This window comes from Protopterus annectens, chromosome 4.part0 (genome assembly GCF_019279795.1).
Source record: "Protopterus annectens isolate FY-2018-M chromosome 4.part0, PAN1.0, whole genome shotgun sequence".
NCBI classification, from domain to species: Eukaryota; Metazoa; Chordata; order Ceratodontiformes; family Protopteridae; genus Protopterus; species Protopterus annectens.
In genome coordinates this window covers 1,422,787,758-1,422,815,112 of record NC_056733.1, presented here as the reverse complement: position 1 = coordinate 1,422,815,112, position 27,355 = coordinate 1,422,787,758, and positions in this window count along the sequence as shown.

The window sequence follows — 27,355 nt, the reverse complement described above, 5'->3', positions numbered from 1 at the left end:
TTCACACTTTCCTATCACCCCTTTTTCTTTTCTTTATAGTTTTTTTAGTGCAGCTTTGCTTAGCTCAGCTAAATAGAGCTGTAATTATTAAATGTGTTTATACCATTGTTAGACACATGTACAAAATAAACACCTCTGCCATATTTCGAACCCAAGCCCATCACATCTACAGAACACTGCATTAACCTGCCGGTCCACGCAAATCGGGATTAAAACAGGTGTTTTCATCAAAACATAGTGATTGCCACTTACAGTCATTAGGCAGCAGAGCTGTGCACCATGCCACACCAGACAAACTGGAATAAAAACTAATGAAAACATGGTAGTGCACCTTGGACTCTGGTGCAATAATACACCACTAGACATCCAAAGACATAATAATGGATGTAAGTAAGGTCTGTGATAGCAGGTAAATGTGCCCTTTTATCATCAACATATAGAAAGATATCTGCTAAAGCATCAATGGCAAAGTACAAGTTCAACTGGGACCCTGGTGCGGAAATACAGCCATATAAAGCCGAGCACATACTGATGGATGCAGACAGTGTGTGTCACAGCCTGTATGTCTGCACATATACCTTGCAAATACACCTTGTGTAGCAGTGACTTAGTATCTCAGTCTGTTAAATGCCTTGCATACAGTACATTTTGTCACATACAGTCCAGAGTTCAAATCCAGTCTTTTGTAGCAGTTCAATTAAATTATTGTGAACACAGCAATTAATGACTGATTTGTGCAATCTTTATCCACAGAAGTTACTGCTAATTAATTAATTAATGCTATCCAGTTTTGCAAGTTAAAGACATGCAGGTAGGGACATACTGCACATATCCGTATAGCATAACTATATGTTGCCTACTACTCTTTTATTGACACTGTTGCATAACAGACGTACCTTACTCACATGCCTCTATTGGACTGTAAAGAGTACCCTTACCCTGACTCTGCCGTAACAACAGGGCTGACACAGCTGACACAGTTACACATGCAGCTTGCTGTCCACAAAAGTGTTCACACTTCCCCTTATGTGTATTAACTGCAGCTGCAGCCTGTAACACACACAGCTGTATGTTAAGGCATACCTCTCAACTGTCCAGATTTTCGCAGAATCTCCAGATTTTTGCCTCTTATTTTTGGTCTGTTGCTCATAAAATGTGTGGTTTTCTGGCAAATCATTGAGGATTTAAGTCATTAAATAATAGTAAATAATGACAGACATATGAGTTTCAGAATTCATGACATTCACAAAATATATAATAATGTAAAATCTGTCATTCTAGCAAATTTCAAAGATTATATGAGCAATATTTAAAATTTGCTTCTATTTTGGGCCTTTGTCTCCCTATTTTTTCTGGCTTTGTCCAGATTTCTTGCACTGAGAGGTTGAGAGGTATGGTAAAGGTAGCTGCTACAGACCTACTATACCTCACAGCCCCCTAGAACAAGGAATCCGGACACAGTCATACTTAATGGGGGGACAAAGGCCCAGAGATAGGGAGATGTTTTACAGTTTGCTTTTACGAAAATAGTAAATTGATAGAATAACTGCTAATGCATTAGCATGCATATTCTGACAGACATCAAGTCTGACACTTAAATGTGTGTCTTTCATTACTGACTTCAACCCACAATGATTTGTCAGTGATTTGCCAAATCACCACAATGTCATTGGACATTGACCACACATATGAGGTGAAACTGTGGACATATTGCATAAATCTTTACAGCTGACAGTTATGATACCTACCATCTGCAATGCTGTAGTGTTCACGCCTCAATAATGTCCATCTTAACTCATTCCCTTCAGTGCAGTTCTTTTGAGTGTGTACCTTTAACTCCCAGTGTGTGTGGCTTCAGCCTTTAAAAAATGAAGTTATCACCTTACAGTTCTAACAAATACGCATTGTTAGAGGTCATATAACAATACAATTGTGTTTGTCATCATGTATGCTTCAAGATAAAATATTCTGATACCTTTTATAGGTTAGTACTAAGCTAACTGCCCTTGCAAGCCATTTTAAGCTTAGCCAATTATTCCTTGTGAGACTCAAACCCTGCACCTTGAGTTTGAAAGGCAAACACCTTAACCATTAGGCCACCTTCCCACTCATGACCCCTGGTTTACAAGTGGTTTTTATGTAACATGGTTTTGGAATTATTAATACAAATATGAACATGCAATATTTGACGTCTAGAGGTGCAGTAGGAAATAACTGCAGAAACACCTGGAGATGTCACTTGGCTGTAATGAGTTAACAGCTAAGAGAGGGACCCAGGTCTACATGAAGGCCTTATATATTGCACTCTAGTGGCATGTCATTGGCTAATGATAATGCAATTCAGCTGTTTTGGCAACAATTAGCATATCAAAGCCAGATTGGTACAGAGGCAATTACCTGCTAATAAGCAGTACCTTAAAAAGGCAAGCAGGTGGTTATGGGGAACAAGTCTGTATGAGACTTACCTCACACAGAGAAAGTTTTTGTAAAACATCACTGGAAGCAAAGTTCAACAAAGGAGCACTGCACTCCACCAGGTATACAACTGATTTCTCCATATAACAGGATGCAGATGGGAGGATGGAGGTATGGGCAATAGGGATTACATCAGTAAGCCTGTCTTAGACCTATGGTATTGACACGTCATTGATAGTCTGCTGTCCTACACCTCCACACATGCCTTTCAGCTGTCCCTGCTTTTTACTCAAATCTTAGCTCTGTCCCTCTTAATCCCTCCTACAACAGATGGCTTTTGTAGGAAAGCTAGTGAATTACACGCAATACATACTGACAATAAGTAAGGGTGAACATTCCTGTAATATCAAACAATGTACAGAAATTCAGAAAAACAACTCAGAAATTCACCTCCTCTTATTCTGTCAATGTCTCACAAAAATAGTTCTAACATTTTAAAGGTGTCCCTGATTGTTCATGATGTACTCTGGATAAGTCCCTGATTCTGTCAACATTTGTCCCTGTTTGGTTGTCAGCTATGCCTAACATACCTGTCAACCTCTTAACAGCAAGAAATCTGGACAAACCCATAATTAATGGAGGGATAAATGCCCCAAATTAGGGACACTTTTTAAATATTGCTCTTACGAACTAAGAAAGTTAATAGAATAACAGGTATTTCAGTGGCATCACTGTGTTCTGAAGGGTATGACGTCTGAAACTCAGATGTGTGCCTTTATTATTTTCTGACATCAGCCCTCAATGATTTGCTAACAATGTTCCAGAAATCCACCAGTTTGTGTGAAAATGACCAAACATATTAGGCAAATATCTTGTCAGTCTGCGAATATCTGTATAGTTGAGAGGTATGATGCCTACAGGGAACGTATATTACAGCAGGTTTGCATTGTTTTCTGTCATTGTGGCACACTGGTGTTTCTGGACTGTCCCCCTATAGTGGTTGTACTAGCACATTGTTATTTGTCTGGCAGTGGCTGTATGACATATCAGTGGGGGTTGCCCATAAGGGACACACCACTGTAGACTGGAGTACTAGGTGTAAGAACGAACAGCAGAATCTGTCACAGCACACAGAGACATACTTCAATATTACTACTATCTCGGTGGTGTCCACACACATAGTATGTTGCCATGCTGTGGAGTATTACTACATGTGTAAGGGAACAGTGGATAGTGGAGGCCATTATGGGCATGCTGTATCTGTACATAGTGGACGTCCATGTATATGGTCCTATAATGTGTTCCACTCTTGTTATCTTTCAGGAACTACGTACCGTCAATGACATGTCCCCTTCTCAGATGTGGAGAATGAGATATTAGTAGATGGACTAAGGCAGCATCATCAGATCTTGTTATCCAGAGGGAGGCATAACTGAAAACAGTGGGCTGCATTGTGGGCAGACTTTGTGTGGGATGTTAATGAAGCTGGCCATCAGGACAGGACCTATGTGCACGTCTGATACCACACCACGGACATGGTGAATGCTGTACAACACTGGGCATCTGATGTCACCAGGGATCGTGCTGCCACCAGTGGAGGGCCTGCAGTGGGACAACCATTCTTGGCCAGAGAGGAATTCCTGGTGAACCTAGGAACACACAACAGCTCCCAGGCATCCATCACAACATACATCGTGGAGGTGGGTGCCACAGTGTCCACAGTAGAGGAGTGCCCAGGTAAGCTTACTGTGTTCTCCAGTGTAATACTATATCACACATTGTGGCAGGCCATACATACCTGTACATGGGTGCCAGGTCTATGTGCTTTAGGGGGTGGTTGGGGTTTAAGCTCAATTGTACACACATACTGAGAATGTCAGCAATACAGCCAGTAACACAGTAGCACCCGTACATGTGGATATATGCACATATTACTTTGTAGTGATGCAGCATTTGGTGGTGCTGACAATACCTGTCCCTCACATTTTCATAGGTCCGTCAGGTGTTGCCCAAGCCCATGCTCCTATAACTGGTAAGCATGATACTGTTGTTTTACAGATCATATATACCCTATGAAAGTTAAGGGCTGCCATATTGCCCTATGTACAAATGTTGTGTTTAGCTAGAGTAGAATATTTGTATGTTCCATTCTGGAACAGTTTACTACAGTTCATAGACTGGGTAATCACAGGTGTATATTTTAATGAACATTAACATGTTTGCACTTATAGTTATGAGCGACTACGCAGCCTGGTATACATGAGGCAATTATTCCAAGATGCCTGTTCAAACACAATAGGGAGATGGCACATACCTGAGGCAGTGACAGTAGTGCTGGCATATCATTCTCACGATAGGTGTACTGGGTTCTATGTGTAGTTCTATCACGTATAGTGTCATTTTGCATACCTTACAGGTATATTGTACTGGCAATTTTAACTGGATGTAGCTGAGGCCTTGACCTGTATGTGTATGTTGTTGTGAGGTTGTCTGTTGTGCATAGGAGCAGAGGTAAGAAGATGTGAGACTGGTAAGGCAATTGAGGATCCTCATCTGTATGAGTTTGTGTGGATTACCATACATAATAGTGCAGGAAGTAATGGATTGCTTTTGTCTTGGTTTTCACAGATGACCAGGGGGAGTTGGAGTCTGTCCCCCTCACCACCTGATGTCAGTGTCTCATCGGACTCTGATGATGATGGTGGCCATATTCAGGCACAGGTGGAGGCTGAATCTGTCCCAGAAGTTGACATCTCTCTTCTGCCCCCATTATCTCCACACACAGTCAGTATGCCCACACATACCCAGTCCCCAGAGGCCACAGATACTGGACAGTCAGACTGTGGAGACATTGAACAGGGAAGTGTGGCAATTATGGCTCCAGTGAGTGTAGACACTGGCCATAGCCAGAGAGCTAGAGAGGTCCCACACAGGCGGATTAACAGGGGTGCTTGTAGGAGGCCTGCTGTCTGTCCACCACCTGTTGCTGGTGTCACATTACTAGTCACTCAATGTATGTTTTGGGCCATCATGGAGGCACAGGCATGTTCTGAATGGAACACCAGATGTATGCTTAGGGTTATGGATGCAGCATGGTCTGACATCTGTGACTACCTCCACTGCATTGGGAACACTCTGGAATGGCTCACTGATGCAGTGGACAGATGGTGGGCTGAGACAGTGTCTGTCTTGGATCGCAAATTGTTCTGGAACATCTGGTTGGAGTTGGGCATCGGACCCATGGACGTAGGTCAGCAACACCATCTGCTGAGAGTCCACGTGCCCATAGTGGCAGTACCTCCAGTGCTATAGAGGGAAGTGTGCTGTCCACACCATGATGTGGCAGGCCATGGGCATGTGGTCCTGCGCAGTTCTGCGGGGGACACAGCCCCAGCAGACAGCAGTCACCATCAGGTACTAGCACCGCATCTGACCTTGGGCATGGTAGTGCCAGTGCTACTCCTGGCAGAGCCAGTTCCTGTGTTTGTAACCAGAGAAGGTGAACTGTCCACTCTACAATATACTGTCCATAGCTGTCCAATACACACATGTGTAGGACTACACGCCTACAGCATCAAAGTGGTAGACATATGTGTGGGCTTAACTGTGTACATGCACAAACTCAAACACCACTGTCACATGCAGGTCACCTACAGACACACACAGAACCTCTCCATGGCCCATCTAACCTGCACCACTTCCTGACTCACACACATGCTGTCAACTGTTTGGCACAGTATAGGCCTCCAGCACCCTCACACCACACCCTGTGCATGTGATGATGCTTGTGCCACATCCCTGTCATTCCTGCAATCGATGCAGGGAAATGAAGCTATGTGTCTGATGCACAGGGTGACTGTATTACTTGACATGTACTTGTGTAATGCAGTATTGTTTTGTCATGCAACTTGTTATGATCCACAGTAGATACTGCTTGCTGGCATGTGTCATGACTAGACACCAAACTTTGTATACCTTATGTTGCATGATGTTGTACTAATGGTAGTGTTACAGAATGACAGGTGTGTCACAGACCTGTGTATGTTTCTGTTCTAGGAGTCTGAGGGGATAAACTATGGACACATGGCAGCAATACAGAGCCACAGGATGGCATGGCAGCACAGCATAAATATGACATCAGCAAGGTATGGCAGTATACATTCATGGCTTCCTAGGTGCATATGTGTAGAACAGTCTAATGGGAACAATGGAGGCAGTCAGAGTAATCGTGTATTCATACTTTGTGATAAGGTCTGCTACCCTTGATATGTGTCAACTGGGTTTTTTGAACTTACAGATCTACAAGATGTGGTGTTGGAGTTGACACATCTACAAATATCCTGTGTCCAGTTCAGACAGGTGTCGGGCATCAGTTATGACTGTCGTGTTGTGCATCCTATTGTGTAACCTACACATGATGTGTGTGATAGCAGATGTATGCTTTACATGCATGGGGGGGCCTGTGTCATGCTGAGTGTACTGTCTGTGTCACATAGCAGTCTCCTCAGTATGTACTATGTCTACCACTTTGATGCTGTAGGTGTGTAGCAGATGAGGGACATGTGTTACACCTGCCATGGCAATGCTGGGGGTACACAGTGAGATCTTACACTTTCCTGTATGGGGACATACACATCCCTGTCATAGCAGTTAGTGGACAGGCTACATTTGTATGGTCGTGACACAGACATCATAAGACATGTTATCCACACTGTGTATTTCTGTACCATGGCACCTGTGTGGCTGTTACAGTTGTACATTATGCCAGTGTGATGACAATGCAAGGATGCCATTGCACACAATGATTGTGTTCTGTCCACCACATTCAGTATAGCAGTGAGAGTCTGACATTTACATCCATCCAGTACCTGTCTGTATTGGTGGCACAACAGTGAATGCATACGTACATCCCCATAAACAATGACCGGCAAAGGGTACAACAGTGTGTGTCATGTGTCTTGGCTCCAGTGTGTGTGGTGTGCAGACACTGCACTATTGTGCTGGGGTGGATGATATCCCACAGGATAGTAATGTGCAGTGATTGGCATGTTGTCTGTGTCAGTGGCACAGACAACACCTGACTGTGGTTTACACCATCCTAGATAACTGTTGGGTCTGTATAGGTGTCAGTGATGGCTAGTAATATGCACCTACCTGCTAATGTACCAGTCAGAGGTCACTGACAGTGGCTGTGACTGCAGAGGGGGAATACATAGAAAGGGTACACCATTAATGGTAGATGGTGAACCCCACTGGTGAGTGTCATCAGTGCAGCATAGGTCTCCTGATGGTATGTTCTCAGGGTATGACTCTCAGACACTTGTGTATACATTGGCTGACATACCAGTCTGTACATAGCATACACAGTTGGCAACATGCCCTGCTGCCCTAATATTCCAATAAACCCTGTCATGGCAGTCAGCAGGGACATAGGTGTGGGTACATCAGGGCGTACAACACCCACATTGAGCCTATCTCACTATACCACCCGTTCAGGCAACATGTACAAAGCACCCACTTAGGCATCCAAGATACTGTCAATGTAGGAGTCACTACTTGGCCCATTGATGGCAGACATATGCAACATAAGGACATCTGACTACAATAGCTGTTCTGTAAACAGCAGTGCTCAAAAGGGCACATTCCTGGGCCTTCTACTGCTTGGACTGCATGTCACCACAGTACACGTGGGTACTGACTGACTGTGGCTAACAGTGTTGGCTGCTGCCTGCTACTTGTGAGTACTCATACAGTCACTGTGTTTTGTCAGTGTCTTGCATGACAGTATTACAAACACATGCCTAGTGACATAGTAATGTCCATAAACCCCAATCAAATATATATGTACTATCCTTTACATCGGGAAGACCTATGTCCCCGGTTAGTAGCACAGCAGTCCCTACATGTGATGTACATACCTAGGGGTGACAGAAAGCTACACAGACCTGGCCACACAGGTGTACAACTCATGTGCCATACATCAACATGTCTGTACAGTGGTATGGCAGGAATCATATGGCATAGCCATAACCACAGTCACCAGTAGGTGATATACCCATACCATTAATATACTCTTCCCTCAGCATGTCACTATCTAACTACAATGGCCATGTGCTGAAGTACCTTTCCAAACTTTTGTGGCTCTTGACATGACAGTATGGCCCCTCCAAGTATCACATCATATTTTCAGTATGTGCTCACTGCTGTTCTTCTGCAATGCTTGTCAGTGCTGTCTGTGCCATTCAGAGTACTCATAGGTGATCTGTGCAGTGCATACAGGACATACCTCTGAACCTCTCAGTGCAAGAAATCTAGACAAAGCCAGAGAAAAATGGGGGACAAAGCCCCCAAAATAGGGACAAACATTAAATATTGCTCCTATAAACTTAGCAAGTTGCTAGAATGACAGATTTTGTATTATTATATATTTTGTGAATGTTATGAATTCTGAAACTCAATTGTCTGTCATTATTCACTATTATTTAATTACTTAAATCCTCAATGATTTGCCAGAAAACCACACATTTTATGAGCAACAGACCAAAACTAAGAGGCAAAAAGATGGACATTCTGTGAAAATCTGGACAGTTGAGATGTATGACACAGGACAAGGTGTGACCCTGCTTGATTGCATATGTTGCCTATCTCTAGGAAGCATAGTAGATGGATTAGTCACTCAAAGGACATTAACCTACTATGTGACGTTAGTAGTACATGCTTGTTGGTGACATTTGTGTAGCAGACATAATGTACCCTTGAGACAGACCCTTCCTATTGGTATGGTACAGAGATAACCTCAGTGCACCTCCACAGATGCCATTTCTATGACTGGATGGGTGAATATCATCACAACACTGGGGGTGTGGCTGCATCTCTCAAAGACTTGGGCAATATGTGCTGTTCCTGTGAGGAGGGGTAGAGCTGTCTCCAATTGTGATGGCTGTATGGCCATCATGCTACTGATGTGCACATCTCCTATTGCTCCGTGATATAATGTACAATGCTGTCACAGCCCCACATGTACAGATGGTCACATTCAAGCTAGCAGCACTTCCAGTCACTGCATACAGGACACACCATGGCATACATATGGTGCATGTTGGCCATGTACAGTGGAACACTTACCAATGTAATGGTACACACTACAGAAGACAATACCAGATGCACACACTACACCTCATATCTGCTCATACTATCCATATAGGACACATAATGCTTGTTGATATCAGCAGGCCATGTTATGGTCATTCATTTGGGAGGCCATATCACCTGCAACCAGTAAAATAATGCAAAATTCTATCAATGTGTATGTTACAAAGGTTATCATATGTATGCAGTATGGATACACACACACACACACACACACACACACACACACACACACACACACACACACAGTTGGCTGATGTGAGAGTAGAACTCCTACCTATCTACAGTTGCACACTATAGCTCACAGTACTTATCGCATACGTCACAGGTTACATCTGTTGTATATGTGATTGCAGGCTCTGTACTTGTTGTGTACAGAAAGTAGACTTGTGTTGGACAGCATGTGTGGCCTGCAGAGTGATACTGCTTGATACTGTTATTGTATCGAGTGTCCTAGAAGTGGGATACCTGTTAATATCCTACTATGTGTGTACAGTTACCAGTATGGCTATATGCGGCTGCTTGCAGTTAGATAGGCAAACATGTGGCCAGGGCCAATTTCCCTGTCCAAGGCATGCGTTGAAACCATTATAAATTACACCACCTGTTCACCTGTGTCTGTCTACATGGTGACATTCCACAGGCACATGGGTCTGTGGGTGAGTGGAATATGTACTGCTGCGGCCTTGGTTTGGTTCCTTTGGGCAACTGTATTGATGTGTGAGTGGAGATAACCTCAGCATTCCAAGAGTATGTGAAGAAATTCATACATCCCCACACACACACACACACACACACACATATATATATATATATATATATATATATATATATATATATATATAAAATGTGTATAACAGGAATGTCTCTATAAATGTCATTGTGTGTGTACATTATGTATATGTGTTATGTAGATATATGTGGAGAGTCTATGTATCATAGGCTTATAGGTTCGTAGGTTGGTACTAGGCTATCGACCCTAGGGCCTAAACAAGCCTAGCCATAACAATTCCCTGGCTATTTCTTCCCACAATATTTACTTCCCTGGACCCGTGTCTAGCAGGGTGACTGACGTGATCCCCGGGGTGAATTTCCTATCTCCCATCCAATCATCAAGGTTCCTTTTGAAGAGGGGCAAAGAGGCGCTCTGCTTGACATGTATGGGCAGTCTATTCCAGAGTCTGGGGAGTCTCTGGGTCAGGAATCTATCCCTCCAGCATGTTTTTTTTCATTGTGATGACAAGGTTTAGATCCCTGAAGCATGTGGCTCTGAAGAACTGGGATTTCTTTAAGTGTAGCATGTCCAACAGCTCTGGGTTTGACATGGCTTTGTCTGTTAAGCAGAGATTGCATCTGAGTAGACGATATGCAGCAGAGTATAGCTGGAGTTTTTTTAGATGGTCAGCATAGGGCATCTGCTTTAGGCCTGTGATTCTTTTAGTGAGGTATTTCTGCAGCCTTTATAGTTGCTGCAGATGTCTTGAAAGATACATACCAAATAGGGCATTGTATTCTATAATGGGTCTAATGAGGGATGAGTACAGTGGGACAATGACCTCCTTTTTTTCTGGATGAAAAGCCCTTAGTGATGAGGTGTGCCACATAGAAGGATTTTCTGACTGTTGTGGTGATGTGGTTATCAAAGGTGAGACCACTCTCCACCTGTGTCCCTAAGTCTCTTATCTCACTTTCAGTGTTTAGTGTACTGCCACCTATGTGGTAATTCACGGGTACATGCTTTTTTCCCAAAGGGGATAACTATACATTTCTTGACATTGAGCTTGAGCCCATGGCTCTGGCACTAAGCATCTGTCTCTGTAAGGCCCTTTTGTAGAATATCCACATCATCTGGGGATTCAATAATGGCTCCCAGTTTGCAGTCATCTGCAAACTTTGTTAGCCAGAGTCCCTTAGTGTTGGCCTGTACTTCAGAGAAGTAGATGCCAAACAAGAGCAGTCCCAGGACTGAACCCTGAGGTACTCCACTTGTCACTTGTCTGGAGTTGGATTTGGAGTTGGTTACTTTTATGGTGTAGGTTTTATTTCATTATTTTGTTTTGTAATGTTTTATTATGTCTCATACATTATTACTAACATTGTGATGTAAACTTTGATGCCTATTGCTAACTTGGTTGCTTGAACCATTTTGTTGGATCATAGCATGTTTTCCATTGGTTGGGGCTATGTATAAATATTCACTGTTCACATTGGATGGAAAATTCTATTCACTGATGAAGGCTGGTTAGCCAAAACCGGTTTGAACAAGAAATCTAAAATGGATACTCAATAAACATTTTCTATTTACCTTGGATTCTAGTGTGTTAGTATTGCGATTGCTGGCCGTTGGTGTATGAATCAGTATATTAATGCCATTCTGTTGTAGCTCAGAGCAGATCTGAGCATTGCCATTTAGATTCTTGACATAGCTAAAGAATGCCTTGTGGTTGTCTTTGGAATCTTTGGCAATTTTATTTTTGTAACTAGCTTTGGAGGATTTTATGAGGGATCTCAGCTTCTTACTGATGCTGGTAAGGGAGTTTTTTGCATCCTGGGATTTTCCTCTTTTCTGCAACAGTTTCTTCCTTTTGTTTATGGCAGGGGACCACCAGATTGGCTTTCTTTTTTTTGGAGGAGAGCATCTTGGTTCTACTTGGGATGGTATGATTCATGCATGACTGGATGTGCTCATACAGTGCTTTAGTGTAGGATTCAGCAGTTGAATTTTCAGTTCATGTCTGCATGGGTGTCATGAAGTTTGTCACTTCTGACTTGAGTAGCATGAAGTTGGCTTTGGAGAAGTTTTTTTACAGAGGTTTCCTTACTGGGGGTAGGGGTGGGGGAGATGTGGATGTCAAGGGTGATTAGCTTATGGTCAGACATGACTAACGAGGGGGTGACCATAGGTGTGGAGCATCAATTTCCCATGTTGGTAATGGCCAGGTCTAGGATATTGGAGCCTCTGATGGGACTATGGATTAGTTGATCCAGGGCATTGGAATTTATTAATTCCAAGAACTGTTGGGCAAAGGTGCTGGTACATGGGTAGTTTTTCCAGTTAATGGCAGGGTAGTTGAAATCACCCAGTATTAGGGTGTTTGGTTGTATCTTAATACTTTCCAGTATGTTTAGAAATGTGTAGTGAGAATCTTGGGGCATAGTGGGGGATCTTTAGCAAGCTACAATTTGGATTGCAGTCTTACCTAGTGTTAGTTGCACCTGGAGAATTTCAGATGCATTGTGTTGGGCAACTAGACTGGTGGTGTGAATATCCTTGGTGAATATGGACACTCCTCCACCTTTAGTGTTTTGGTCCTGGTTTGGTGGCCAAAAAGTGTGGTAAGAATTGTAGCCCGGTATTGCAGGGGTGCTCTCTGGAGCCTTGAACCAGGTCTCAGTTACTGCACAGATATTGATGTTCTCCATTTTATGAGTGCCTTGAGAGAGTGCATTTTGAGGTTTAGACTTCTACCATTGAGTAGTATTACTTTCATATTTTGCATGCTTGTACATGTTACGGTGGTGGTTTTGTCCTTTGAACTTTGCCTAAAAAAGGCACTATAGGGATGGCAAGAGTCTTAGCCAATAACCTGAATCCCTGGGGCGACAGGTGCAGACCATCTCTGGCAAAGCATCGTGCTCTGTCGATCATGTCATCCCAGGCAGACAGATACTGGATCCCCTTTGAATGGCACCAGAAGCTTAGCCAATTGTTGAAGTCAATCATTTTGTCCTTATACCGTGGTATCATTCTGGATGAAGGCAGGATGCTACTCAGAGCTAGGGTCATAACTGCCTGGGCCACATGATCCAAGAGCTCTTCCATGTCTCTTTTCATGTAGTCCAGGGAGGTACGTTTCAAGTCATTCACTCCAACATGGACAATGATAGAGTCATATTTGTACTTGTTGTGGAGTGACTTGAGTGCATGCTTTATGTGGCAGATCCTGGCACCTGACAGGCAGCTGACTGTAATTTTCTCCTTGTTCAGCCTGGTGAGTGGGACATCAGTGTGCATGACTATAGAGTCACCTATGACTAAAGTGTTGGGTATGTTGTCTTGCCTTAGGGGCTGTTGTTGGGTGGCACACTGGAGTTGTGAGGTATGTGACACTTTGGTTGTGATTGGTGTTTGTGTTTCAGCTTCGGAGGTCCTTGTTGCTTGGGCAGGTTACTGTTAAGGACCTCCGCATATGTGTTGCTATGTGAGGGTGTTGGTGGTGTGGGTTTAGAAGGGCTATGTGTTGCTTGAGGTGTAGTGCGGGTGTTAACCTTCTCCTCTTGACTGTCTGGCACAATCTTGGGTGGAGAGAGCTTTGCTTCCAGTTTGGCTATGTAAGTGCATCTCTCGCAGGTTGTACTGTTGGGTGGTAGGAGGAGAGGCTTGTCTGTGTACATCAGGCAATTGCTGCATTGCCCCAGTATGCCTAGATTCACCAGGTGGACAGGAGAAATCACCGGAAGCTGACACTTTGACATGCCTGGTTTGGTGCTTTTTTTTTGTAAAGTACAAGAGCTGTTTTCCCTTACCTTAGCAAGGTACTTTGCAATTATAAACTGTTTAGTGCCTACAATTAATTTATCCTTATTAACAAGGAGAGTTGAGTGCTTGTATCAGTTTAAGGCTTCCTATTGCTTTCTAGCAGGTTTTAGAGTAAGTGCTAGTCACATGGATGCTTAAAGGTACAAAGAAAAAAAATGGTTTATCCTAAACACTGCAGTGTGCACTAGAGGAGTTAGATGTGAAAGTAGGTAACTTGAGTTTTACCTGTCTAAAAAGTTAAGTTTTGGAGAGCCACTATTTTTAAAACATCAAGATAGATTGAAAGGGGGTGGTCACTTTTGTATTCTGGTACTATGGAATACAGTAGGATGGCCAATAAATTGAAATAGTTGAATGGGAGTGAGTTCACAAAATGATAATTTTGTGCTTGCTCACACAAGCCAGTAAAAGCAGAGAGGAAATGAGATATATGGTCAAATTAACATAAGGGGCAGGCAACTAGAAAGACAGTGGTGCTTAAGAACACAACAGTAACCAGGTGGGAGAGTGGAGAAAAAAAGTTCTGCCTGACTCACAAGAGACAGAGCTGTGGTCTCTTTTCAAGTTTTAATATGCAGTTAAAAGCAGAATACAAGTAAAACACAAGGTAAAGAATACAAATCACAGTATTCAAAATAGAAAAAGGCAATAAAGTAATACAAACTACAACAAATAAAAACCAAACTAATCTTTCCCTCACAGCAAAGTGTAGCAGAGTCTGGGTTAATATTTCTAGTAAAGCTTTGAAATGTTTTATTTTACCCCTTAAATAGATGGTTTAGTTCTTAGCTCCACCCCCTCAGTTCACAGATGATTAACCTTAACTAACCTGTTCTGTCTTATGTGTGAGTCCTTAATTGATCTGTTCTGATTTCTGCCAGACTCACAAGAGACAAAGCTGTGGTCTCTTTTCAAGTTTTAATATGCAGTTAAAAGCAGAATACAAGTAAAACACAAGGTAAAGAAAACAAATCACAGTATTCAAAATAGAAAAAGGCAATAAAGTAATACAAAATACAACAAATAAAAAACAAATTAACCTTTCCCTTACAGCAAAGTGTAGCAGAGTCTGGGTTAATCTTTCTAGGAAAGCTCTGAAATGTTTTATTTTACCCCTTAAATAGAAGGTTTAGTTCCTAGCTCGACCCCTTCAGTTCACAGATGATTAACCTTAACTAACCTGTTCTATCTTATGTGTGAGTCCTTAATTGATCTGTTCTGATTTCTGCCTGACTCACAAGAGACATAGCTGTGGTCTCTTTTCAAGTTTTAATATGCAGTTAAAAGCAGAATACAAGTAAAACACAAGGTAAAGAAAACAAATCAGTGAAATATATATAGCTACACACACACACACACACATATATATATATATATATATATATATAGAGAGAGAGAGAGAGAGCTATATATATATATATATATATATATATATATATATATATATATATATATATGTATGTATGTATCTGTATTATATGTATTTGGGGTACATACAGATAGATACACTAATCATGTGAGAAGGGGTTTGGGATAGACAGATATGTATATATAGCTGTCTGTATGTACAGACATATTTCCACACAGCAGGTCTTCATGATGGAGGCAACAGAATTGTGCTCAAGTTAGCTAAGGGTAGGAGCATGCTCACTGTGACTGTCAGTACTTACAGGGTGACTCCAGGCCAAAGCTTCCTGTACTCCAAACTGGATTTTGTGTGCTACAGACACTGGCAGCTGCACCTGTTTCTACAGCACTTCCCTGAAATTGTCCTCAGCATTACCCAGCTGTGTGCTGTACTAAATATGTGACTGGGGTACATAATGTAACACCACACACAGGTGACAGTCTGCACATTTGTACTATACATGTTTTTGCAGAATGTCCAGCATTCCGCCCCATATGTCAGATCTGTTCCTTTGTGGTGTTCAGGTAAATTATTGTGTAATGCAGTCACTGAATAGTACTAACTACAGACACATTTGAGTGATGGACTTTACACCCTGCAGATATTCTGCTCTGATGCAACCCGCTGTTACACTACTCACCTTCTAGGTTAATCAGGGCATGTGTAATTCTGTCTATAGTTTTGGTCCTTTGTCCCCCCTTTCTCTCTAACTTTGTCTAGCTTTCTTGCAGTAACAGATTGAGGGGTCTGACAGTCTGTGGGAATGCCACCATATGACTACCTCACATGCAAAAGATGTGGATGCTGCCAGATTCAAACCATCAACACCATCACCCATGCTAACATCTCTAGCCCACTGAGCCACACCAGCCACCAGACAGAGATGTGTCATTCATCACAATCAACAGCATACAGACATACATTGCCATCCTTGCGTTATGTGTGACATACAATGTGTGCTCACTTTCTATGTCACAGCCCAGAGATTGACCGGTCTGCTGATATATCATTGCTGACTTACTATTACAGCAGTTGTATGGGAACATGATGTGTTGGGGGTGGAGGACAACTAGCCCATGATCTGCTGGCATAGACAGTTGTGTGACTGTCCTGTGACCCCATTGTTTGCAATCTCCTTTGAATATTGTAGTAGATTTTCCAGCCATGTGGTCTAGTGAATATTATGGAGTGCGTACTATTGAACTGGGTACCTGTTGTCCCATGTGGCTGTTACAGTAGTTCTCTCCATGTAGCTCAGTAGCCCAATGTATTCCCTTACATACATGCGGCAAGTCCAATACATGTGCTACCATATTCTTGTACTCCTTACAAGTGGTGTATAGGTGAGTGAACTTACCTTGCAAATGCAGCAGTTGACAGACCTGTAGTTCGGTGCCAACTCTGTCTGATGCATGCAGTACACAGTCAATACATGGTTAGGTACAAGTTGTCTGGGCTGGCTGGCATCATTTTTACTATATGTATGCAAGTTGGAGGAAGGTGTCAGTCCCTAGGGCACTAGGTTGTCAGTGACTGTGCTATGCATTGTCTCTTGGCCAAGGCCAGAGCATACTGGGCACACCTACATATGTCTACAGGGACATCCTCAGGGGGTTCCTCCTCTGAGTCCTCCTGTGGGTGTGGCTGTTAGGACCTAGGCACTGGTGGGTGGCTGTATATCCCTTCCCTTTGCTGATCCTGCTGCAGCTTTTTCCACAGGAACATATTGTGTAGCATGGCACATACTGTGAACATCTGTGCACATGTGGCTGAAGAGTACTGTAGGGCCCCACCAGATATATCGAGGCACTGCAAGCGTAACTTCAGCAGCCCAAACACATGCTCTATGATGTTCCTAGTTTGTGTGTGTGCCTCATTATGGCATTCTTACATGGGTATGTGCATTTCTGATGGGTGTCGTCATCCATGGTTCCAGTGCGTAGCCAGCATCCCCCAGTAAATGACCATGCAGGCATGTGGCAGTATGGCATCCATGAACTGGTGGAGTAGCTTGGATGCTGATGCCTGTGAGACCCCCTATCGTGTCCCCAGTTGATTCTTGGAAAGTACCTATGGCTAGTATCCTAAGAGCTACACATACCTTTGTGTCCACTGGGATGGGTTCCCCTCTGTTGGCTCTGGATCTGAGTTGAGGGAGGCAGAGCTCAGTGAGTTCTTGTAGTATGTCCCTGTCCACCCTGTAGTGCTCTACAATCTCCAGCTCATGTAGCTCCTGGAAACTTACCCTGGGCCTGAACACTCTTCTCCTTCTCTGTCTAGGCCTATTGTCAGCAGCAGCATTGACCTCAGCATCTAGCACATACAGATGTAGCAGACCTGCAGCAGCCCCTAGCATTCCTTCAAGCAAAAATGACTTTGGAAGGAGTATTTTCAGTTTATGACATATGTTAGATGAAATATAGTTTGATTAAATAACTTTTAGACTAAATATGTTTTAGATTAACTTTTTTGATGTTTCATGATTAGGTAAAATGAATGGTACAGTAATCTACAAGTAACCGTGTGTGTGTGTGTGTGTGTGTGTGTGTGTGTGTGTGTGTGTGTGTGTGTGTGTGTGTGTGTGTGTGTGTGTGTTCGTGTGTGTGTTTGTATTTAGAGTCACCAGTTAACCATCAAGCACAGTTGAGGAAATTTGGAGGAAACTGAAGTACAAAAAAGAAACTCATAGAGATATTCAGGTTACATGCAGTAACCAGGAATCAAGACTGAGACCCAGACATTGAAATTAAAGCAGAACGTTAAACAGTGAGTCACTCTTCTATTACATACTCCATACATTCACATACACACACACACACACACACACACACACACACACACACACACACACACACACACACACACACACACACACACATTCTTTCTTTCTTGAACGCTGTTTGTGTTTAGCCCTTCTAGAGACTCTTTACATAGGTTTTGTTGAAGACCTCTTTATTGCCTCTGCTCTTTCTGTATCCTTATGAACGTGAGCACACAGGTTTCCAGGTGGAGTTGTTTCAACTTGCTGCATAGTGATACCTGTGCATGCTGATACCTCTCAGTACACAGCCCAGTGTTCTACCATTTTCCCTGCTACCCTCATTGCTAGCAGCTTCTGATAAAAACTACCCCAGTCACCCACTCCTTATAGTAGTCACTGCCATTTTGGTACCTACTAGGTATTTCAGTGGTCATTGTGTACTCCTTTCCTGTTTTTTTTCTTTCTTGTTGCATTAGTTTGCCTTTTAGTCACTCAATTTAAACTGGCATTTTTTTACCTTTCATCCTGGGTTGGCAAGTACTGCATAATTAGTTTTTATATTTTCTTGTGCACCATCCTTTTTGCCTAACTTTGCATCTTCAGCAAAAATGATATGCCTCCCCCAATCTTATGCAGTGTTACATAAATGGCATCTAGAAAGGACTGATCTCAGTACTGACCCCTGTGGCATTCCACAGCACAACACCCTTTCTTATGAGTGGATTCCGTTTACTATGACCCTTTATGTCTTATTTTGCAGCCAGTGTTTTACCCATGATACCATTGTACAACCCACCCTAAGACTTTCTAATTTGTCTTTATCATATCGTGTGAAACTATGTTAAATTTCTTGAGAAAGTCGAGTCACACAACCTCTTTCTAGGGATCCAATACTCTTGTTATCTAGTAAAAGAACATTTTGTCTGGGATGAACTTCCTTTTGTATTTTATAGTCTTTGATTTCCAGATAATCTAAAATTCTTTAGAGATTCCATAATTTCCCCAAGACAAGAGTTCAGACTGACAGACAAATGTTTTTATTACCTCTCTTTCTCTCACTGTTGTAAAGACAAATTATATTTTTCATCCAATTTTAAAGAAACTTCTGTCCTCCTAAAAATCGTTTAAAAAGTTGGTTAGTAGTATTACATTTTCATACCTTGTTTCCTAAACAATTTTGAGACAAATTCTGTAAGGCACTGTTGTCTTATGTAATTTTGATGTTCTTTCAAGACCCTTTCTTCCATCAAAGGACTGGGATTGATCCCTTATCTTAGTCTCTTCTGTTTACTAGATTTGGTAAATATTCATTTTTTTTTCTATGCAGTTCCTTCCTGAATAGTGTAAGGAAATGGACATTTAGCAGCTCTGCTTTTTCAGCATCCTTGTGTACCATGACCCTTCACCTTTACATAACTTTGCAGTTTTCACTTATTTATATTTGCTAACCAGGAGTGTCCAGATGAGAAAACCGGAAAGTAAAACAATCTCATTCAAAAGCATTTTCAAAAATAAAATACAATAATAAGCAAGCTTGTAGTGCAAGAAATCTATACAAAGCCTAAAATAATGGGGGCACAAGGACCCCAAAATAGGGAAAGATCTTAAATATTGCTTTTATAAACATAAAAAGTTGCTAGAATAATAGGATTTCTTTTAGCATGCATTTCCCAAAGAATATGAAGTCTGAAAGACAAATGTATGTCATTATTTAAATACTTCAGTCCTTGGTGATTTGCCAGAAAACCATACATTTTATGAGGAATAGACCAAAAATATGAGGCAAAAATCTTGACAGTTAAAAGGTATGAAAAACAAATATACACAGCAGAAGAAAAGGAATCTAAGCGAGACAAGGAAATCACTGTTAGAATTGATAATATAGAAACGTTCTTCTTAGCAGACAGTTTACTAGAAACACCTCTTGAAATAGCATTTGAAATGGTGCATAATTCAAAATGCTGGCACTAACTCAGTTAAAGTTTACAGTAATTGAATACTGTTAAGATACAAAAGGTTGATTATGGAAAAGTAATAGTCATAAGACATAAGAGACTTGTGTAATACAGATATAATTGCAGATGTTTAATTGTAATAAAGCTTAAAAAACATTTAAGTATAGTGCATACATCAGTTATGTTAGCAGTCACACAGAGTTTTACATGATTGCACAGATGGTATTCTGCAAGAGGTTAAGTATAGGACATTAGAAATGATATGACAGAATGGCTTGGCATAGAAGATGGGATGTAAGAGTTAAGGGTCATACAGTAAATGAGTTAGAGAGTGGGAAATTAAGCACATCACCATAAGAGGGACTTAAGATATCAAGTAAGAGCATGATTGGTCAACTTCTTTGAGTCAGTCACCAGAGCTGTGAATGAAGGCAAGGTGGTTCATACAGCCTACCTTGATCTGGCCAAGGCCTTGATACCATTCCCCACTCAGGAATCATAAAAAAACTCACAAAGCTAGGCATCAACCCCTATATCACTAGGTGGGCTGCAAACTGGCTCACAGGTAGAACCCACAGTGTAAAAGTAGTTAACTCCAAGTCAGACTGCCGACCAGTCATGAGTGGAGTCCCACAGGATTTGGTCCTGGGTCCTCTCCTGTTTGGTATCTACTTCTCTGAAGTCCAGGCCAACACAAATGGACTCTGGCTGACAAAGTCTGCATATAATTGCAAGTTGGGAGCTATTATTAACTCCCCAAGTGATGTTGACATCCTACAGAAAGGCCTCACTGAGACCAACGACTGGTATCAGAACCATGGCCTTAAGCTCAATGCCAAAAAATGTGTCGTCATTTCCTTTGGGAAAAATACAGTTCCCATGGCTTACCACATCGATGGTAGTCCGCTGAACACAGAAGACATTATAAGAGATCTGGGAACACAGGTTGACAGCAACCTCTCTTTTGACTATCACATTGCCACTGTGGTCAGAAAGTCCTTCTATGTGACACATCTCATTACTAAGGGTTTTGCATCCAGGAAGAAAGAGGTCATTGTCTCCCTCTACTCTTCCCTCATTAGGCCAATCATTGAGTACAATGCCCCATTTGGCATGTACCTCACTAAACATCTGAAACAACCGGAGTGGCCGCAAAAGTACCTCACAAAGAGGATCCTAGGCCTTAAACATTTGTCTTATATGGACAGACTAAAAAACTCCAACTATTCTGTCTCATATCGCCTCCTTAGAGGCGATCTCTGTTTAACTTAGAAAGCCATGTCTGACCAGCTCTGTTAGAAATGCTACATCTAAAGAAATCCCAATCCCTCCGCACCACATGCTCCAGAGACTTCAACTTCATTACCACAATCAACAGAACATGCTGGAGGGACAGGTTCATAACCCAGAGACTGCCCATGCTATGGAATAGACTTCCCATATATGTCAAACGCAGCACCTCACTGGCCCTCTTCAAGTGAAATATTGATGTGTGGATGGGAAATAGAAAATTCACCCCAGGGATCACTCCAGTGGCTTTACTTGATAGAGGCACTGGGAACTAAGGTGAGGTGGCACGATGCCAAGGTAATCCTGTGGTCTAGTCTTGTAAAGGCCCCAGAGCCATTAGCCTAGTACACACCTATGAACCTATAAACCTATGAACAATTACATTTTATCTGAAACTGATTTTTAGTGCATTTTAAATGCGTTAGTGTCACCAATGTACAATAGGTCAGAAAGGAAGTGATTCCCAAACTGTCCTGTCTATTCCTGTCTATACTGAGTAACATGCATTACCATAGGTTCATAGGTAGGTACTAGGCTATTTGCCTGAGGGCATTTATAAGCCTAGCCAGAGTGTGTTGGCATTCACCACCCCATTGATTAATTAACCGATCCTCTGTCAAGCAGAGCCAATGAAGTGATACCAGGGGTGTATTTTCTGTTACCCATTCACTTGTCAAGGTTTCTCTTGAAGAGTGTTAGTGAGGGGCTCTGCCTAATGTAGTTTGGAATTTTGTCCCAAAGCATGGGGAGTCTCTGTGACAGGAATCTATCCCTCCAGCATGTTCTGTTTATTGTTGTGGCGAGGTTTAGCTCACTAGAGCACGTGGCTCGCAGTGACTTGGGTTTCTTTAGGTGGAACATGTCCATCAATTCTGAGTTGGACATGGCTTTGTAAGTCAGGCAGAGATCACCTCTGAGTAAGCGATATGCCACTGAGTACAGCTGGAATTTTTTCAGTCGGGCTGCATAGGACATATGTTTGAGGCCAGTAATGCTCTTGGTGAGGTACTTTTGTGGTCTTTCCAGCTGTTGGAAGTGTCTTGTGAGGTACATCCCAAATGGGGCATTGTACTCTATGATGGGTCTAATGAGTGACGAGTAGAGGGGCACTATTACCTCTTTATTTCTAGATGCAAACCCTTTAGTAATTAGATGGGCCACATAGAAGGATTTCCTAACTACTTTGGCAATATGATTGTCAAAGGAGAGATTACTATCTACCTGGGTCCCCAGATCTCTTATCACCTCTTCTGTATTAAGGGGGCTGCCACCTATGTGGTAATTCATGGGTGTTTTGTTTTTCCCAAATAGGATGACTATGCATTTTATGGCATTTAGCTTGAGGCCATGACTTTGGCACCAGGTGTCCGTCTCAGTAAGGCCCTTTTGGAGGATGTCCATGTCAGCCGGAGAGTCAATGATGGCTCCCAGTTTGCAGTCATCGGCGAACTTGGTTAGCCATAGTCCTCCTGTGTTTGCCTGTACTTCTGAGAAATATATGCTGAACAGTAGAGGTTCCAGGACTGAGCCTTGTGGGACACCACTTGTGACTGGTTTAGAGTCAAACTTGGAGCCCACTATTCTTACCGTGTGAGATCTGTCTGTAAGCCAGATGGCAACCTATCTTGTGATGTAGGGGTTTATATTCAGGCTTGTGAGTTTTTCTGTAATACCTGAGTGGGGAATGGTGTTGAAAGCCTTGGCGAGGTCAAGGTAGGCTGTGTGAACCACCTTTCCCTCGTCTATGGCCTTGGTGACTGTCTCAAAGAAGTCAACCAGGTTTAGTAGGCATGATCTGCCCTTAACAAAGCCGAACTGGATCAGATCAAGTGTTTGGAGGTTCCCAATGTCTTTGTTAATGAGTTCCATGATGATGAGCTCCATAGCCTTGCAGACCAGGCTAGTCAGGCTTAGGAGGCAATAGTTACCAAGGTCAGTTGTGGCCCCTCCTTTGTGGAGAGGAATAACCATTGCTGTGCACCATTCTATGGGCACGTAGCCTGTGGAGAGGCTGAGGTTGAACAGCATGTTTAGGTGGGGGGTTAGTTCATTCTGTAGTTCGTGCAAGACGCAGCCTGGGACACCATCTGGTCCCATTGACGCTGTATTTTTGGCTTTTGAAAGGGCTGTTTTCACCTGTGTGTCTGTGATTTTTGGGACACTACACTTTTCCGGTATTGCTATAGGCCCTTTTGGGGGTGAGAGGGGGGTGAAGTTTGCACTGAATCTATCTGCCAGGATGTTGGCAATATCGTAGGTTCAGTATATTTTGTGCTATTTTGCAGTAGTTCAGTGCATATCTGTGAGTTGCCACTTAGATTCTTATCATAGCTAAAGAAGGATTTGTGGTTATCTTTTGAATCCTTGGCTATTTTTCTTTTGAAGTTAGCCATGGATGCTTTCATGAAGGACCTTAGTTTCTTACTGATACTGATCAGGGATGTCTTTCCTTCTTGGGATTTGCTTTTTTTCTGAACTAATTTCCTCCTTCTATTGTATAGCCTGTTTATGGCAGGGGTCCACCAAACTGGTTTCCTTCTCTTAGAGTAGTGAGTCTTGGTTTTGCTAGGGATGGCATGATTTATGCATCCTTGTAGGTGCTCATAGAGTGCATTTGTAAAGGTTTCTGCATCTTCGGCAGCATTATCCTTTAGCGTGGGGGCTGTGAAACTTACCACCTCTGTCTTAAGTAAGGTGAAGTTTGGTTTAGAAAAGTTTTTTACTGTGGTTTTCTTAGTTGATGGTGGTGGTGGGGTGTGGATATCCAGAGTGATTAGTTTATGGTCTGATCTAACGAGTGATGGGTTGACCTCTAGTGTAGAGCACCTGTTGCCCATGCTGGTGATGACCAGGTCCAATATGTTTTCACCTCTGGTAGGGGAGTCTACCAGCTGATCCAGGGCATTTGAGTTGATGAATTCCAGGAAGCGCTGGGCCTGGGAGTTTGTACTCGAGAAGTTTTCCCAGTGAATGGTAGGGTAATTGAAATTGCCCAATATCAGGGTGTTCGGTAGGAACTTCATGTTTTCCAGTGTCTCCAGAAAGGGGAAATTGCGGTCCTGGGTCATGGAGGGTTATCTGTAGCAGGCCACAATTTGCATTGCAGATTTGCCCAATGTTAGTTGCACATGGATGATCTCAGAGGTATAATGCTAAGCCACTAACCTGGAGGTGTAAGTATCCTTGATGAATATGGATACACCCCCTCCTTTTGTGTTTCGGTCCGTGTTCTGTGGCTGAAATGTGTGGTATGAGTTGTAGCCCAGTAGTGCTGGGGTGCTGTCTGGAGCCTTGAACCAGGTTTCAGATACTGCACAGATGTCAACGTTCTCCATACTGATGAGTGCTTTGAGCCCGTGCATTTTGACATTTAAACTCCTGGCGTTGAGTAGCATAACCCTCAGTTTTTTGTTAATTGTGCTGTTTACGGAGGTGGGTTTGCCTTTTGAGCCTTGCCTAAAAAAGACACTATGGGGGCAGCAAGAGCCTTGGCCAGTATTTGAAAGCCTAGGGGTGACAGGTGCAAGCCATTTCTTGTGAAGCAACGAGGCTTGTCGAGCAGGTTGTCCCAGGCTGACAGACACTGGATCCCCTTTGAATGAGACCAGAAGCTTAGCCAATTGTTGAAACTGATCATTTTTTCTTTATACTAAGGTATCATTCTTGGTGAGAGCAGGATGCTACTCAGGATCAGGGTCATACCAGCCTGGGCTACATGATCAGAGAGCTCTTCCATGTCTCTTTTCATGTAGTCCAGGGAAATACATCTCAGGTCATTCACACCAACATGAACAATGACAGAGTCATATTTGTACTTGTTCTGGAGTGACCTGAGTGCTTGTGTTATGTGGCGGATTCTGGCTCCCGACAGGCAGCTAACAGTAACCTTCTGCTTGTCCAGCATAGTGAGTGGGACGTCAGTGTGCCTGACTATAGAGTCACCTATTACTAGTGTGTTAGGTATGTTATTTCGCCTTAAAGGCTGTGATTGCGCGGCACACTGATTTTGTGTTTTATGTGTTGTCTGATTTGTGATGGGAGGTGCAGGTTGTTTAGATGTCTGCTTTAGAGGTCTCTGATGCTTTTACAGGTTTTTATTTAGAGCCTCCAAGTATGATTTTGTGTATTTATGTGTATTTTTTGCCAGTGCTGTTTTAGTAGGTCTGTGTGCGGCTGGAGGTGTGGTGCAAGTGTTAACCTTCTTCTCTTGACTGTCTGTTCCAGTCTTGGGTGGAGACAGCTTAGCTTCCAGTTTGGCTGTATAACTGCATCTCTTGCATATGTTAATGTTTTGTGGTAGGAGGAGAGGGTTGTCTGTGTACATGAGGCAGTTGTAACATTGCCTCAGGGTACCCAGATTCACCAGCCGGACTGGAGAGTACATCTGAAATTGCCCTTTGGTCATGCCTAAATAGTAGGGTGAGCTGCTTAGTCGCTTAGTTGGTGAGGGGTGAATAAAGAGCCTTGCCCTGCTGGGCAATCAGTGTCAGGGTATATTAGTGCTTGTGATTAGGTCTGAGCAGGTGCTGGGCTGTAGGATGCTTTTTGAGTACTTAGGTTGAGAGTTAGACTAGTTTCAAGGGAAAAACTGAAGAGGAGACTTAATGGAGCCAGGAATAATTTAACCGTAGCTAACCGGCACTGCCCAGTGTGCAAAACTGTGCAAACACAGTTTTTATAGTAGGAAAATGAAAGAGATAGAAATTATCCCAAAATAGCCAATAAACTACTAACTTATGGGCTGGAACCGCTCCTCCAGGGACAGATAGGTTGCTCAAAGCTCCCCTCTCTCATAGGTGAACAGAGAAACTTCCTTCTATCCAAGTAAGGTATGGGCAACTCAGAAACTAGTATCACAGCCCTGAATTCAGCGCTAGCCCGAAAACTGGACTATACTAGCTTAGAAAGGCGGGAAACAAGGAATTTTTTTTGTTGTTTTTTTGAAAAGATAAGGCAAAATCAGTAAAAAATACACTTAAAACAGCTTTAAACGACTACAAACGATCAGAAAAGGCTATCACACTTTAGTGTGTAGCCTACAACAGTTAAACAAATTATTTAAACAAAAAATAACTTTTTAAAAGTGCAGGCAGTCGAATAAGTACAATATGTGAAAAAAACAAGCTTTTAAATCCCAATAAACTCTGGAAAATCTGTGTTTAGGCGGAAAACAGTTAAGTACAGCAAGAAAGTACAGAAAACTGATACTTAATCAGTCCAAAGTCTCTCTTCTAAGCTAGAAGGCTTGTATCAGTTTAAGGCTTTCTAGTGCTACCCAGTAGGTTAGTTACAGGAAAGATGGGAAGCAAGCGCAGATGTGGTCTTTTAAACCAGAAAGTTGAAAGAGACGGACAAACTGTCCAAATGGTCAATAAACTACAATTTCTGGACCAAGAACCTCTCCTCTCGTGGTAGATAGTCTACATAGTGCTTACCACTCCCACTGATAAGCTAGAAGGCTTCCCTCCATCACAGAAAGGCTTGGGGGGCTCAGAAGCTTACCAACAGTCCTGGATACAGCAAGTCTGTATCGGGATTAGACTAGTTACAGGAAAGGCAGGAAACAAGCTTAGAATTTTTTTTTTTTTTACAGAAAAGCAGATAAAACAGCAGTAAATACAATTCAAATTGCAGTGCAGGCCAGCATACCCTAGTGTGTAGCAACACTACGGCAAATACAGTTCAAATAAATGCAATTAAATTAAAAACTGACTAAAAACAAGTGCAGAAGGCAGTAAATTAGCAGGCTACTAACAAGCATTAATAAGTGCAGAGTAAAAGCGACTGAAGAGATAACAGCATGCAGAACAGCAGCTAAGACAATTATAGTAAGAGCA